Source organism: Gopherus flavomarginatus, chromosome 18 (genome assembly GCF_025201925.1).
Source record: "Gopherus flavomarginatus isolate rGopFla2 chromosome 18, rGopFla2.mat.asm, whole genome shotgun sequence".
In the NCBI taxonomy this organism is placed as follows: Eukaryota; Metazoa; Chordata; order Testudines; family Testudinidae; genus Gopherus; species Gopherus flavomarginatus.
In genome coordinates, this window is record NC_066634.1 from 20,987,456 (window position 1) to 21,004,549 (window position 17,094).

Genomic DNA, 17,094 nt, shown 5'->3' on the forward strand with positions numbered 1-17,094 from the left:
GTACAGCCCAGAAGAGGAAAAGTTGATTATTCTCTGAAGTGACACAGTATGTTGTTAAGTAATCTCCCTTGTTCTGGTTAACAGTGTGTTTGGTATTAACGGCACAGAGTAAGGAAGAGTGGCATGTACAAGCTCCCAAAGGTGAATGTGTTGGCAATCTGTAGTTTATTATTATAAGTAGTAAGTACTTGGTAATATTCTACACAACATTTAAGTTTTCCCTTACAAAGTTCTACACAATGGAACAGCTTCGAGGGTAGGGGAGGATGTAGGCAGCGAATTGAGCACAGCCACCGGATTGAGGCCCCAAAGCAATTTATGGGAGGAGGAATGCCTAGTTTGTGAATCCCACAGAGGCTTAGAGGTGAGCGAGGCAGTGCATTGCTGAGCAGTGCCAGGATGTGGGTGGCTGTGCACACACCCAGAAGCTGAAATGTAGGTGCCTTGGGAACTTTAATGGCAGAAATGTAGGTGTCTCCAGGGCTAGGTGGCAGCTGAGCGCGGATTTTGCCAATGCCTAGGGTGCTTAAAGGTTGGACATAAGTACCTAAATATCTTTGTGAATGTAGCCCATGGTGTGATTATTAGAGAGGTGTTTGGGAGTCTTCATAAAAACAATACTTTAGAAAGTCTTATCCAAAGACAAACGCCAGCTCTGTTTGCAGCTACTGCTTGGTGGCGATGACTCAAATGTGGGTGGTGGGAGAGACACACTGATTCTTGGGCAGCAGATATCCCGACCTTGGTTCCTTCGTCTTCCCCCACCCCCAGAGCATCATCCTCCAACCAGGCTGTCTTGCTTCTGGCACTTGGTGCAGTCAATAGCTTCTAACTGTTTGTTTATAGTGTCCCTGCATTGGCCTGGTATTCAGCACAGAGGTGTCTAGGATAAAAGTCTGTTTCTTTTAGGGCTGGCTGAGAGCCGTTTCCTGGACACACTTGTGTTGTTCATATGCCGGGGAATTAAAACAATGAAAAGACTGTGTGGTCCTTATTAGCTCTCAGGTTTAGTTGTACATGACCCACGGCTATGTCTGTGTACTCTTGCAGGAAAAGAGGTGTCCTAGCCCAGGTTAAACTAGTAATGGCGTCAGACTTTTAACTTGAGTTAGCAGCTCGAGTTAAAGCCTAAAGGCATTGAACGGGACCTGCTAACCTGACCAAAGCCAAGTTGCTGTGTCTTCATTGCTATTTTAGCTCAGGTTAGCTAACCCGAGGTAACACCCTTTTTTTGCAGCGTAGACATGCTCAGTGGTGGGACTTCTCATGGGCCCCAATGATTGGAAAATGAGTTTGAAGTTGTAGTTTTTGTCTTCCTGAACCCACATCGGTCAAGTAGGCCCATCTTGTGGTTAAAACTCTGGGTGGGGGTCAGGCAGTCTACAGTCAATTCCCTGCTTTGCCCCGCCCCAAACTCCTGGGGGACCTTGAGCAAGTCCCTGAATCTCTGGGCTTAAGGCCAAAGTTACACTAGAAATGTATGTTCGTCAGTGACTTTTTGTATATTGGCAAAAACCCTTAGCATGGGATCTGCTAGTGGAGATGCAGCTTATATCACCACAAGAAGACTTTTGCCAGTACAGCTTACTGATACAAGCTGTACCGGCAAAAGCACCCTATTACCCGTATAAGCTGCATCTCCACTATAATGGTATGAGTTACTCCGGCAAACCTTCTCTACCCTCTGTGAAATGGGGATAATGACAGTTCTTTGCCTCCCAGCGTGCTGCGAAGATAAATCCATAAACAGCCTGCACGCTGCCCGAGTCACAGCACCTGGGCCACGAGTATTTTCCACCTCCCATGGACGAGTTTACAGAAGGCTGTGACTATCTAACCACAAAGGAATCAGGTCCCTGCTATTCAATCTTTCCAATCACTGACTGAAAACAACTAGGATGCTGCCTCTTCTATGCATTTTTGGCTCTTTATCCTAGTGGGTAGTTGTTTATTAATTTACGCAGAGCCTTGCTAGTCACCAAGCTCTTTAAAGACTTAGACCCCGTTCCTCAAAGGTATTTAGGCTCCTACCAGGAGTTAGGCACCCAAATACCTTTTAGGATCTGGGTCTGTCAGACGACACGGGGATCACTCCATCATCTAAATGAGCCATCCTGAAGAGGAAGGGTAGCAGTGCTGGCTGTGCTTGCTCCTGGCTCAGTTTCCCCTCAGGTTAGATTCCTCCTGATGTTCCAGCCTTGTTTGGTTGCTACAGTAACTTGGCTTTCCAGCTACGTCGTTAAGGGGGGAAAAAGCCAACCTCTTCCAAGATATCCAAAACACAAACCCAGAAGAATCTCCCATCCCACATCTCAAGCTAGGCACAGACCCTCCTCCTTCCTAATGGTTGGTTGGTCTTTCTACCTGTCTGTCTAAGTTTTAGGCACTCCTCACCCCCACTCTCTGGGTTCTGCTGGGTCACACCTTGCTCTGTACTGAGCAGCAGCTTCCTGGTATCTTCCTACTCACCTCTGGCTCCCTACAAGCTTCTGTTTTATCTGCCCTCCCGCCCCCAGCCCTGCCTGTCATGTGACATTGTTCACTTTCTCCATCTGGGGAGGTAAGCTAAGAGCTTTGCAGGTGGGGCTGGACTCATCTCCCCTTAAAGGGACAGTCAGTCTGTGATAGGAGGGGAGCAGGCAACAAGCAAAGGCAAATAAAATTAGAGAGAAAGGTCCAGGTCCTTTAAGGTATTTAGGTGCTTAACTCCCATTGGGGATCTGGGCCGAAGTTTTTCCCAGCAGGGACCCTGTCTTACGATCTGTTGTTACAGTGCCCCCACCCTGATGGGGGTTTCTGGGAGCCATCTCAATTCGACTAGCACAGAAATAACTCTCTCTGACTCTACCGGGTCCTTTGACCCAGCCACTTCAATAGAAAATGCACCTGCTGAAGAAAGCCAGACAGTCTCTGCATTAAAGGTGACTTGGCAAAACAAACAAACAAAAAAGGTTTGTGCCTTTTTTAACGCTCCATGAGGGTTAAAGGCAGCCTGACTTTTTTTTATTAATTTCAAGGAAAAATAAGTTTCTGCCCATCCCTCCCCACCCCCTTAAAAATTCAGGTCTTGTCTACCCTGGAAGTTTCGGTGGAAGACCAGAGAACAGGTAGGGTTAGGACATCAGCCGTGCTAAGGATACAGAACCTGACTAACTGAGAGAGGAAATGATTCCCCTCCCACCCCTAGACTTTTTAAAACTCTGCTTTTTGCTGTTAACAGAAAACACTTGGAAGAAACAACCTCTTTAAGTATGCACCTCCCCAACCTGTTATTAATACTGCAGGAGAGCTTAAGGCTAGACTAAGGAGGTTAGGCTAAACGACCCCTTCCAACCCTATGAGTCTAAGAACCCCAGTCGAGGGTTTGAAATCCCATTGTGCTAAGGGCTGTACAGATAAATAAGAAAGGAGACAGTCTGGGCCCCAGAGAGCTGACGATCTATAGTTCATACACGCATTATGGTGCAAGGGCTGGAGAAAATGCCTTACAATGAGAGATTGAAAGAGTTCAAGTTGACTGAGAGGTGGCTTGAGTATGGTCTATCCATACTTTAATGGGAGGGAAATATTGGTTTCTAAAGGGCTCTTAAGTCTGGTGGAGGAAGGCAGAACAAGACCCAGCGGCTGGGAGCTGAAGCCAGACAAATTCAGGGTTGAAATTGGACACAAACATTTACCAGTGAGGGAGGGTTACCACTGGAACAAACTCCCACGAGAAGTGGTGGATTTTCCATCTCTTGAGGGTTTCAGATCAAGACTGGATGCCTGTCTGGAAGATGCATTTGCCCAACACAGGTTGCTGAGCTCAATACAGGGGTAAGTGGGCAAATTTAGTGGCCTGCACTATACAGGAGGTCAGACTAGAAGATCTAATGATCCCTTCTGGCCTTAAACTCTATGACTAGAGCACCTGGATTCAGGGCGGGAGAATGAGAGAACAAAAGACCACAGCTCTTAGAAAGTCCATGAAGTGCTGAACCCCCCCCCCCGGCTGTGTCGTCACTAGAAATGGCTTCCAGCCATTGGATTGGGTTAGTCTGCTAGGCCGAAGAGACCGCGATCAAATATTTGTTCCCCATGTAGGTGCTGATAGATTAGGATCAAGTCTTCTCTTCGTTTAGCTAAGTAGATTGAGCTCTTTAAATCTATCACTGCTGGACAGGTTTTCTAACCCTTGATCACCCCAGTGACTCTTCTCTGATCCCTCTCCGATTTATCAACATTCTTCTTGAATGGTGGGCACCAGAACTGGACACAGGAGTCCAGCAACGGTCGCACCAGTGCCAAATACAGTACTTGAGATTCCCCTGTGTATGGATCCAAGGATTGCAGTCCCACCCGCTCCCCTGGATACGTACTCGGGTGCTCACCTGAGCTGCCTGGGCCACGCCGCTGCTTTTAGGTGCTAGCTTGACCAGAGCTAGTGCATCTCTGTTCACTTGAGCTAAGAATTGTACCTCCCAGCTGCAGTGTAGACATGGGCACCGACTTTCCAAAGAGCCGGGGAGCGCTCGACCCTCGGCTCTGCCCCAGGCCCCGCCCCCGCTCCACCCCTTCCCTAAGGCCTCACCCATGCCCCACCTCTTCCTGCCCCACTCCACCCCGCCCTGCCTCTTTCCTCCCAGATCCATCTCCTCCCCGAGTGCGCTGTATCCTCACTCCTCCACCCCCCCCAGTTTCCTGCATGCTGCGAAACAGCTGATCACAGTGGATGGGAGCCGTGGGGAGGGAGTGGGAGGCGCTGATCTGCAGGGCCTGCCAGTGGACAGGAAGTGCTGGGAGGGTGGGGGGGAGCTGATGGGGGGCTGCCACATTTTTCCCCCGTGGGTGCTCCAGCCCCGGAGCACCTGCAGAATCAGTGCCTATGAGCAGGGCCAACTTTAGGCCGATTTGCCCGATTCCCCTGAATTGGGCCCCGCCCCTAAGAGGACCCCACGCCCAAGCCCCAATACAGCGTACTGGCAAGAGATGGTGTGCCGCACTGGGGAGGCCCGGCTTCCCCAGGGGGCAATTTAAAGGGCCTGGGGCTCCCATCAGGGGCTGGAGCTCCAGGCCCTTTAAACTGCCACCAGAGCCCCACTGCTGGAGCCGTGGGGTAGGGCTGCGGGGCTCTGGGGGCTATTTTAAAAGTCCGGGGCTCCCGTTGCTTCTATTGCCCTGGCCCTTTAAATAGCTGCTGGAGCCCCACCACTTCCCCAGGGTTCCAGCAACTATTTAAAGGGCCGGGGCAGTAGGAGCAGGGGAGCCCGGGCCCTTTAAATAGCCCCCAGAGCCCTGGGGTAGTGGGGGGCTCCATCTGCCTCTGTCGCTCCGGGAGGAGGAGGGGGCACTTACCGTTGGACTGTACCCCCTGTACCTGCACCCCCTGCCCGCAGCCAGCCCCTGCTGTACCCCCTGCCAGCACCAGCCCCACACCCCCTGCCCCTGCCCTGCCTGAGGTGTACAATAAAGTTCTTCTTAACCAACTTGATATTTATAATATGTGATGCAATGTACATAATATACACAATTTTGTTATTATTTATATAGTTATGGAAAGTAAATAATACATGGAAGAAATGAAGGGCGCAGTCATCCCTGCTGGGGCCCCGCTGAAAATGTTCAAATTGGGCCCCGCACTTCTTAAAGCCGGCCCTGCCTATGAGTGTAGATGTACCTTGCAAGGCTTGTTTTCCACTCCTTTAATCATAGTCCTAGCTCTCCCCTGGGTCCATTCCAATTCTGATTAGACTTTGATGGCCTTTTTGTTTGCAAAATCCACAATCAGGGCCTGACTAAGGTAATTTACATGTAGCTCTGTGTGTTTAAAGAAATCCCCCGCACTTCCGGAAGGAACGTTTCCCTGAAGATTTTCAAACTTTCCTCACCGGCTCTGGAATGAATCCCGAGCCATCTCTCCGGACTCCAGGGGAATTGTGTAATTATGTGGGTGTTTTTCAGAAGCATGTTCTGTGCCCGGCAAAATGAAACTCTGCTGGTCTATCATGTTATGTAATTAGGATGCCCGTTATCTATATTAAGAATCTACATGAATAGTCACGACACATTTACACAGTGCACACTCGGCAGGAAGGTTTGCAGACCCCGCTGTCTCACCGGAACGCCAAAAGCTGGAAGGTCTGGGGCTGGAACCATGACTCCCTCCTAGTTTTTCTACCAAAGCAGGATTTTAAGTCCTGGCTCCAGGGCTGACTCTGAATAAGCTGCTAATCTAAGCTGATAACTGGTATGGGGACTTTTTTTCTTTTGTAAGTGGGTACCTGTGTGTGAAAGCTCTGATATTGTGCATTTCTCTATCCTCTTTCATCCAAGAATTCCCAGGCCCTGGCCTCTAGTCTCCCCTACAACCTTCTCAGCAGGTTTAACCAGTTTAACTCAGCAGGTTTAACCAGTACACCAGAGCATAGGTGCCAACTTCGTGGTTGCTCCGGGGCTGAAGCACCCATGGAAAAGAAATAGTGGGTGCTCAGCATCCATCAGCCACCCACCGATCAGCTGTTCGGCGGTGGGTAGGAAGTGCTGGGGGAAGGAGAGGGACGGGGACGGGAAGAGGTGGAGCGAGGGTGGGGCCTTGGTGGAAGGGGCGGGTTGGGGGTGGGGCCTCAGGGCAGAGTGGGAGTGGAGCACCCGCCCAGAAAGAAGAAAGTCAGTGCCTGTGCACCAGAGTCTTATCTATATTAGGACAGCTAGCGGGAGCATTGGTGGGAATCATAGTTGCCAATTCCGTGGGACTGGCAGCCAGCTCCCCGCCAGTGCCTTCAGTCCGCTGGTAGCCCCACCAATCAAATCCTCCCCCTTCCTCCCAGCACTTCCCGCCTGCCACAATCAGCTGTTTCACGGCGTGCGGGAGGAGGGACGGGGAGGAGTGGGGATGGGGTGGGCTCAGGGGAGGGAGGGGAAGAGGTGGGGAGGGGCCAGAGCGTGGGCAGGAAGAGGCAGGGCGGGCATGGGAGTTTGAGGGAAGGGGTGGAGTGGGTGCAGGGTCGGGACAGGCTGAGGTGGGGTGGGGAGAGTTTGGAGGAAGGGATACAGTGGGGGCGGAGCAGGGATTGAGCACCCCGGGGCAGAGGAAAAGGCCAGCGCCTATGGTGGGAATTCTTTCTCAAATTCCTCCAGCGTAGACACAGTGTAAAGGAACAAATATTATTTCCCTCAGACAGACAGACACAGGCTTCCGCTGCTCTGGAAGAAAGAGGAAGAGCCCTCAAAAGAGCTATAAAAGCTACCGTCCAGGCAACGGTGCCTAGCAGTTAGGGCACCGGGCTAGAAGTTGGGAACTATGGGGTTGAATGCCCTGCCACCAGTCCACTGCGTGGCCTTCCCATCTTTGTGCCACACATTTCTATCTTTAAAATGGGGATAACACCTCGTAACTCAGGAAACAAACCGTGTGGTGGCATAGGGCCCCCAACAACAGGGGGGCCCCCAAAATGCGGGACAAATATCTGACAACCTGCCTCTGAGTCCCAGCCGGCGGCGCAGCAGGGCTCAGGCAGGCAGGCTGCCTGCATGCCGTGGCGGTGGCCCCACGCCGCTTCCAGAAGTGGCCGGCTGCTGGCACATCTCTGCATACCCCTGGCGGGGGGCGGAGGGGAGATGGCTCTGCGCGCTGCCGCCACCCCAAGCGCCCACTCTGCTGCTTTCATTGGCCAGGAACTGAGGCCAATGGGAACTGCGGGGGCGGCAGCCACACACGGAGACCCCCTGCTCCACCTCCCCCCCACCTAGGAGCTGCTGCCGGATGGGTGTGTGCGCCGGTTGCTTTGGGAGCCGCGCCGCCCGAGGTAAGCGCCATTCCCCTGACCCCCTCCCGCATCCCAACCCCCTGCCCCAGCCCAGAGCCCATACCCAGCACCCAAACTTCCTCCCAGAGCCTGCCCCCTGCACCCCCTCCTGCACCTCAGCCCCCCGCCCCAATCAAGGTACCTCACTTTATTTTCATTTACTTCCCATTACTTATAATATAGGAGGAGGATGAAGAAAAAAAGAATGAGAAATGGGGGATAAGAGAGAATGTTCTTTTTCTTGGCTGGGTCCCGAAGAGGGTCCCCGAAAATGAAGCTGCGCACAGGGCCCCACTAACTCGAAATCTGCCACTGTCTTCACTGCTGTAACATGGCTTGAAATTCTTAGATGAAAGATCAAGTGTGATTACTACTTAATATACCAGCTCCCGGCACGTGTGAGAGTCCCAGCTACTGTCTTCGTTCCTGGGCTCCGCTTTTAGCATTCGCTCCGGAAACCTTTTGTTTGTAGCTTAAATAATTATTACTCTTAATATACACAAACAAGTGTTAGAACATTGTAGCTTTTTCCAGGACCAGCTGTTTAAAGAGACCAGCTCTAGGAATGGCTTTTTCTTCTCAACTAGAACGTTTTCCAGCTTGTGGGTCAGGCACTGAATAGCCGTTTGGCCCTTTTCTCCCATCAGTCACTGCTTCCTCCACCACGCCCACCTCCCAGATGAATGGACAAGACCTAATCTACAAGAGGCAGTGCTGCGTCGCAGGACTCATTTCTGTAAACTTGGCCATTTCTGCCGCAGCCTCTTCCTGCTCATCTGGACCAGGGCTGGCAGCTCCAACTCCCATTACAAATGAGGCAAATATCAAGTTTATTTTCCTTTAACTAAAGCAATAGAGACCTTTCCTTTCACTTTGCTCTCTGTAACCCACTCAGCTCTACCAAACCTGAGGTCTAGCAGCTTTTCTTCTCCCAGCCTGGAGGAATCATTAAGGCCCACAAAGGAGTTAGAATTCTAAATACCTTAGAACATAAGAGTTGTCATATCAAGTCAGATCATGGTCCATCTTGCCCAGTTTCTTGTCTCTGACAGTGGGTCGTACCAGAGTTGCAGGGGGAGTGTACAGAATGGGTGATTATGGAGTGATCGGCCCGTCTTCCCCTCCTGGCTTCTTGGCAGTCAGAGGTTTAGGGTCACCTTGTGCATGAGGTTGCGTCTCTGACCATCTTGGCTAATAGCCACAGATGGACCTATCCTCCCTGAACTTATCCAGTTCTTTTTTTAACACAGTTGTACTTTTGGCCAACCCAACATCCATTGGCAATGAGTTCCACAGGTTAGTTGTACATTGTGAAAAAGTATGTCCTCTTGTTTGTATTAAACACGCTGACTATTAATTTCTTTGGATGACCCTTAGTTTTTGGGTTGTGAGAAAGGGTAAATATCACTTCTCCATCCACTTTCGCCACTCTTCACATGATTTTGTAGACCTCGATCATATCCCCCCTTAGTCATCTCTTTTCAAAGCTGATCAGCCCTAATCTTTTTAGTCTCTCCTCATATGACCTTTGAAGATCTGGGCCCAGAGGTCCATCCAAGGGAACAACCTAAAGGCCGCATAACCTATTGGATAGGGTGATGGACCAGGAATCAAGAGTCACTTACTTTACCTCTGTTTCTTCTCCTACCCTTTGTCTGTCTTATATGTTTAGCTCGTAAGTTCTTTGAGACAGGGACTGTCTCTCACTATGGTTTGATCTATGTATAGATTTTGTCCCAGTATAACTAAGAGAAGAATGGAAGATGTATTGTGATCGGCGCAATCTATACGCGGATCGATCAAGGTGAGCAAGGTGAAGGTGATAACTTTGTCTATTAAGGATGTGATTTTTTTTTTTAAACCTTGTTGTTTCAGGTTGGGCATAAGCATCGCCATTCATTCAGGGTGAATGTAAAGAAGTGCCTGAAATAATAGAAGTCTCCAAACCAAATACAGGCATGGGTCTCCGCCCAAACAAAAGGCAAATCCAAAGCTGCCTAGAAATGTGGGTGGCTTGATATTGTTTGGTCTCCTGACCCCCATCTGGTGCCCTCTCCAGTAGGCCACACTGCCCCCATATGCCCTCCCTCTGGGCTTCTACTCTCCATGGTATCTCACTAATGTAAAACCTGCCCCGGTGCTAAATCTGGATCACAGACACCTTCCCTGAGAGATGAGTCCATCCTTATATGAGTGGGGGAGAAGGTTTCCTCACCTGACAAGACTTGAAAGAGAAAGGAGAAAAAGGTGTAGGGCCAGGTGCAAAGGCTAAGGTTTCTACAGTGGGCTATTAAACCCATAGTGCTAGGGCAGGGGGGCCATGACCCCTCAGGGGATCGCGAGGTTATTATGGGAGGGTGTCACGATCTGTCAGCCCCCGCCCTTCGGAGCCCGATGGCTGGAGAGCAGGGGCTGCTGGCTGGTCACCCAGCTCTGAAGTCAGCACTGCCCCCAGCAGCAGCGCAGAAGTAAGGGTGGTGTGATATGGGGATGTGATCACTTTTTTCAGGGGCGAGTTGTCACAGTTTGAAATATTTTCGAAGGGGGTCCCAGCAATAAAAGTTTGAGACACTCTGGAAGTTGTATTCTTTGTTTGGCATGGACTAGGGCTGTGCTGAACCATGGGCATATGGAGTTTGCTGCGCTGGCTTTGCAATGAGATAGTAATAACTCCTTTCTGTGTCTTGTAGTACAGTTAACACTGCTGCTGACCATTCAGAGCCTGAGGAGGAGAGGAGATTTGCTGGAACTCCCAGCTGGATAGGAGACCCTTTGGGAGCAAAGGGGCAGGGGAGCATTTAACAGCATCATGCAAAGAGGGTCAGAATTAAGAAAGCTGAGGGCTCTTTCCGTGGAGGACTCAAGGTCTGTTATGGAACAAGCTTGGTTTTGGTCCAATTTGTATCTGCATCTGATCCAAGATCAGCAAAAATGGTCCACAGATATCTGCAGGCTTCTACCAATTTGTGTGGTTTAGTTACAGAACAGTTCCTTGATGCATTATCACAGGCCATTCATATGCACAATTTCTCTACCAAATAATGCCCGGCTAGAGGGCTGTAGAAATAGAGAGGAAACTTTCCAGCTCGCTAGGGCTGGCATAAGACCCTCCTTATTCTCTGCAGACCTGAATCCTTCTAGGAGACATTCAGCACAGGGCAGAATCACTTTACTGTCTGCAAGAGGAGACTCTCTCCCCAAAGCTCATTTGCTTTGCAAAGCGAAGAACCGCACATTAAGGCACGGGTAGCTTTTCTGCACTGGCCTGTGTTAATTCCTCCCTTCTTCTGTAGGGGAGGTGCCTGCATTGCCCTGTGGCCAGCAGAAATGCCAGAGGGGCAGGGATAGGAGGATGCTATAAGGCAAAAGTGTGTATAGAGATTGCATAGGAGCAAGGGAGGTGCACAGAGATGGGGGGGGGGGCAGAATTGCATAGGGTTGTACATTGGATTCACATAAGTTTTTGTGTGGAGGTTGTGTATTGTATAAGGATTGCATAGAGGACCAAGGGAGTGGTGTGGGGACAGTGTGGGAAAATGGGGAGGTTGTTTAGGACATGCACAGGCTTGGGGGGGGCTGAATGGGGGAGCCAGAGGCTCACATGAGGGAGGGAGTGCCTGGCGTGGCTCCAGGGAGCGATGGTAAGGGGTGGTGAATGGAGAGTTGTACCAAGTGTGCATAAGGCGGGATGGGATGTGCTCACAAGGCAGGGGAATGCATGGTATGAGGGAGGGTAGGTGTGGTTTCTCAAGCTGTGGGGCATGTATGGCGTTGGATGGGATATAGGGGATGTGAACAGGATGCGGCCTGGGCATGGAGGTCTTTGCACTGAGTTGCCACCTCTGAGATACAAAAGACTGGGACATCCAGGATGAGCCTGACCCCATACAGCTGGCTGTGCACACTGAGCACCCCAGCTACCTTGAAGAAGAGACCATCCTAGGAAAACCTGGACAAGCGGTGAACCTAGATGTGGGGGGAGTTGCCTGGGCTGTGAATGACCTGGGGGTATTTCCAGGGTGCGTGTGGTTGGATAGGGGCATGCTGGTTATGAATAGGATGTGTACAAGGAATGGGCTATGCACAGAGTTTGTGGGATTTGCAGAGGCTGGGGGTCTGGGATTATATAGGTTGTTGTTCACAAATGGGTGGCGGTGTGCATGGGGCATGCACAGCAATGTAAAGTTGGATGGAGCATAGGTGGGTTGCATGAGGTGGGATGGGGGTTGCAGGGAGCATGCACGGGGGAGGAAGGTTGGATGGAGCATAGATGGGTTTATAGGAGACTTTGGGCAGGTCTGCAGAGTGAAAAGAAAGGAAGTTGTGTGGAGCGTGCACAGGGATGTGGGGCCGGATCAATATGTGGCAGGGTTGCATGGGGTATGAGCGTTGCATGGGAGTTACATGTGGGGTATTCATGGGGAAGGAGAGCAGGTTGCTTGGAGATATGCATGGGAATGTGGCATTGGATGGAGCGAGGGGATTTCCATGGGATGCAGGGGATAAGTGTAGGGCATACACAAGGGGAAGGGGAGGTGTGGGAGTTGAATGGGGTGTGCCTAGGGCATGGTTTGTGCACAGGGAGGGGAGAGGGCTGGTGTAGGGTTGGATGGTTTGCATGGGGGGCTAAGTGTGGGGCTTGCACAAGGAGAGGGGGAGGGGTGGAGTTGAGTTGCATGGGGTGTGCCTGGGTATGGGCGCATTCATGGGGTGGGGGGGTGCACAAAGGGTGTGGGGTTGGATGGGGCATGAGGTGGGCTTCGGGCTTGGAAGTAAGTGTGGGCTGTGCAAAACGGAAAGAGGAGGGACAGGAGTTGCATGGAGTGTGGGGAGTGCATGGTGGTGGGGGAAGAGGGCACAGAGCATGGGGTATGTATGGAGGGTGCATAAGGATGGGCAGAGGCATGGGATGTGGGGGGCATGCCTGGGGTATGCACAGGGGTGAAGAGTAGGTGTGGGGCCATATATGTGGCTGTGTACAGGGGTGGAGGGTAGGTGTGGGGCTATATGTGGGGGTGTGCACAGGGATGGAGGGTAGCCGTGATGCATTAGGACATATGTGGAGGTGTGCACTGGGGTGGAGGTAGGCATGGGGCGCACGTATAGGGTGTGCATGGGGTGGGGAACATAAAAATGGCCGTAGTGGGTCAGACCAATAGTCCATCTAGCCCAGTATCGTGTCTTCCAACAGTGGCCAATGCCAGGTGCTTCAGAGGGAATGAACAGAATAGGGCAATTACTGAGCAATCCATCCCGTTACCCAGTCCCAGCTTCTGGCAGTCAGAGGTTTAGGAACACCCTGAGCATGGGGTTGTGTCCCTGAGCATCCTGGCTGATAGCCATTGCTGGACCTGTCCTCCAGGAACTTCTTATTTTTTAAAACCAATTACACTTTTGGCCTTCACAGCATCCCCTGGCAATGAGTCCCCAGGTCTGCAGTGTGCTGAGTGAAGCATTTCCTTTCGTTTGTTTTAAACCTCCTCCTGTGAATGTTGCTGGGTGATCCCCTGGTTTGTGTATTACATGAAGGGGTCAATAACCCTTCCCTAGTCACTGTCTCACACCAGTCATGATTTTAGAGATCTCTCTCATCTCCCCCCTTAGTTGTCTCTTTTCTAAGTTGAACAGTCGCAGGCTTTTCAATCTCTTCTCATATGGTAGCTGTTCCATACCCCCCCTAGTAATTTTTGTTGTCCTCTGCAGCTTTTTTGAATTCTAATATATCTCTTTTTGAGAGGGGGTTACCAGCGCTGCAGGCGGGAGTCCCGGCGTGGGCGTGCCATGGCTCTATACAGGGCCATTATGCTGTTTTCTCTGTCACAATCTAGCCCTTTCCTAGGGGTTCCTAACATCCCGTTAGGGTTTTGCCTGCGGCTGCACAGTGAGCCCAGGTTCTCCAGAGACCTATCCCCGGGGACCCCACGACCTGTCCTGAGTGGTTACAGCTCGTTCACAGCCCATCACTTGGCAGGTAGAGCTGGAACGATGTTCTCCGTGGGGCCGCAAGCACGTGGGGTGCGTGGAACTGGGAGGCGCGCCTGGGTGTGGGCAGACACGAGTGGGGGAGCACGTGTGGGTGTGTGGGGGATGGGGATCCGCGTGGGGCAGTCACGGGCCGCGGGGGATAGGCCGTGGGGTGCGGTCACGCATGCGCTAGAGGGGTGTCCGTGGGGGGGGTCACGCGTGGGGCTGGGGGAGGGGTGTGGCCGCGCGTGGTGCAGCCCGCTCAGACCCGGCGGCCCCGCCCCCCACAGCTGCCCGCGCGCCCGCGCCCGCCCCATGCTCCCGCGTGTCGCGCGCACGCCGGCGCGCGCTCTCCCGCCCCGCGCTGCCGGAGCCCGCGGCCCCGCCCCCTGCTGCCGCCGCGCGCGCGCTCGCTCGCTCCCGCGGCCCTCGGCGGCGGAGTCTGAGGGGAGGAGGAAGGAGCCGCGGCAGCCGCCGCCATTACAGGCCGAGCCCGCCCCGAGAGGGAGCGCCCCCCCCCCACCGCCCGGGAGAAACATGGCGGCGCCGCCGCCTCCTCCCCCTCCCGGAGTCCCGGGCCGGACCCGCCGCCGCCAGGGTGAGTATCGCCCCCCCCCGCCCGGCCGGGCCCCTCCCCCTGCGCCGCCGGGAACAATGGGGCCGGGCCCCACCCCCTGCCGCGGCCTGAGGGGGGAGCCACCCCCCCTTTCCTGCCACGGGGGGGCGGGGGAAGGATGAGGGGGGAGCCACCCCCCCGGCATGTGGGGGGGAGGGGAGAGGATGAGGAGGGACCCCACCCCCACCCTGCCATGTGGGGGGGCGGGGGACGGATGAGGAGGGACCCCACCCCCACCCTGCCATGTGGGGGGGCGGGGGACGGATGAGGAGGGACCCCACCCCCACCCTGCCATGTGGGGGGGCGGGGGAAGGATGAGGGGGGACCCCACACCCCCCCGGCATGTGGGGGGGAGGGGAGAGGATGAGGAGGGACCCCACACCCACCCTGCCATGTGGGGGGGAGGGGAGAGGGTGAGGAGGGGACCCCACACCCACCCTGCCATGTGGGGGGGAGGGGAGAGGATGAGGAGGGGACCCCACACCCACCCTGCCATGTGGGGGGGAGGGGAGAGGATGAGGGGGGACCCCACACCCACCCTGCCATGTGGGGGGTGGGTGGGGAATGACCACCTGCCACTGTGACTTGGGGGGGTAGAGAACAGAGAATGGCCCCCCCATCCCCTCTGACATGGGGGAGGGGAAGAGCGGGGAGTGACCCCTTCTCCCTGCCTGGGGGAGAGGGGGTGGAGGATGGGAAGAATGACCTGCCCTCCTTTCCAGCCCCTGACCCCTGAGTGAGGGGGCGGTGGAGCATGCCTCTCCCTGTCTCTCAGGCCCTGGGAGCTGGGGTGGGTGTTTCCCCCACCCTTCTGGTCATGGGGGCAGGGGATGATGAATTGCCTGCCTGGCCCCTCCACCTGGATGCCATGTGGCAGGGGGTGAGGAGCAGCCTCCTTCAGCCCCTGCTTACATAGTGGGGAAATATGCCCTCTTTTTCTGACCCTGTGACCAGCTACCATGAAGCAGCCTCCTGTCCCTCATTGTGGCCCTCGGGGAGGGTTAAATGTGAGAGCCACCTAGTGCCAGGGAACATTGGTCCTCTCACTTCCTTCTAGGTGGCTGTTGCATCAGTCCCCACCCTCCTGCTAAGGTTTTTTTCCCATTCTTTTTCTCCTGTGTCAACGGATAGCCCCCTCTCTTGTGCCAGGGGGAGGATGAGGAAGTATATGGTTGCTGCCAGGGAATATTGTTCACTGTTCCTGGGGTTTTTTCCTAACACCCTTTTCCCCCCTCCTCCCATGTCCTAGTGCGGTCTGCTCCACCCTCAGTGCCAGGAGATTTCAAGATATGTCCCCCTCCTTAGTCCTCAGGCACAGTGCTGCAGATTTTAGGCCTCGCCCTCTCTATCCTCTTTGCTTTGTACTTGCTAGGGGAGGGGTCCAGAGTAAATTTACCCACTCTTTCGATTATAAATAATTTCTGTGAGCTGGGGGGATGGGGGAGAGAAGACCCGTTGTCCCGCAGAAAGAGATGTGATTTTCCTCCCTTGGCTCCCACTTTCCCCATGCCAATAGAGAACTCTGATTTCCCAGTCGCTGGAATCTCTCAATTTTGTTACTGATACTGTAGAGATTCCCTCCTCTCTGGTTTGCCATCACTGCCCCCCTCCTGTTCATATGTCTCTCTTCACCAGTTCGTGGGAGAGCTTGGCCACCTCCCAGCTTCACCTCACAAAATAAATTCTTTGGTGGGTAAGCATATGCAGTTGAATGACAAATGATGGGCACCAGTTTATCATACCTTCTGCCCACCATCTCCTATAGAACAAGGGGTTCTATCCAGTCCGAGGGCAATATTTGAGGATCAGGGGGTCCCAGTTGTCTCAGGGAGCTTGTAGCATGCACAGTTAATTGGGATGCATCAGGCACTGGCTGGTAAAGTGGGGCAGTTGTCCCAAAGGGTTTGGAAACTGCAGCTTTAAATGATTCTCCACATTAAAATAGAATAAATTGGCTTTCCTGGAGGGTCATCTCTCTTTACCTGTCCGTTCAGTACAGACATATATATCCATTTTAGCACATCCTTTGGGGGGTATCAAGCTGCATATGTTTGTAATAATCCTTCCCATAATCAGTTACTAAGGTCCAGTCCTCCTCACACTGAAGTCAGCTGGAAACTTACTGACTTCTGTGGCAGCAGGATTGGACCATAGCTCTGAGGGAGCAGTTGTGTGAAGGGCTAGCAAGATTACACTGATCAACTTTGTTTTATCGTCTCTTACTTAGATTAGAAATCAAATCCTCTGTGTGTGTGTGTATCACTGATACACAGTCACCGAGTAAAAACATTGCTATGTGATGTAAATCAAAATAACTTCAGTGATCAGTAGGACAATCATGAGTTTTTAATTGTAGATGGTGTCGAGGAACATTTAGCAAAGCCTGTGAGACAGAAAACACAGTTTCTTTTAGCCAGTTAATTATAATCAGGAAGATAATATGATCTGCAGTTTCTAAAAGGCCCTGAAAGTTTCATTTGCACTCCAGGGCAGAATTGTGCACTATTTTTGTTTCAGTAATTCAGGTTTATTCTCTTAAAGTGTGACTCTATCAGGTCTGAAAATATTGTGTGTGGCAGTAAATATTTTCTTAGCATGGTGAACTAAAGGTTTGGACCTGTTGTATTTTTTTTTTTAAACCATCCTTCACATTCTTACTAGAAGAAAGAAATACACCTGTACCTCAATATAAAGCTGTCCTCCGGAGCCAAAAAATCTTACCGTGTTATA

General features: G+C 52.5%; 1 protein-coding gene across 2 annotated transcripts in view; it reads left to right on the top strand.

Annotated features, from left to right (window-relative positions):
- The first annotated feature begins 14,248 nt into the window (after window positions 1–14,248).
- ARHGAP35 (Rho GTPase activating protein 35) overlaps window positions 14,249–17,094 on the top strand; it is a 103,774-nt gene continuing 100,928 nt past the window's right edge. Inside the window, exon 1 of one of the 2 annotated variants that reach the window (XR_007770266.1) lies at window positions 14,249–14,346. The gene's annotated coding sequence lies outside the window, so the exon portion shown is untranslated. The remainder of the gene's footprint in view (window positions 14,347–17,094) is intronic. The other variant, XM_050928387.1, reaches the window with a different exon arrangement.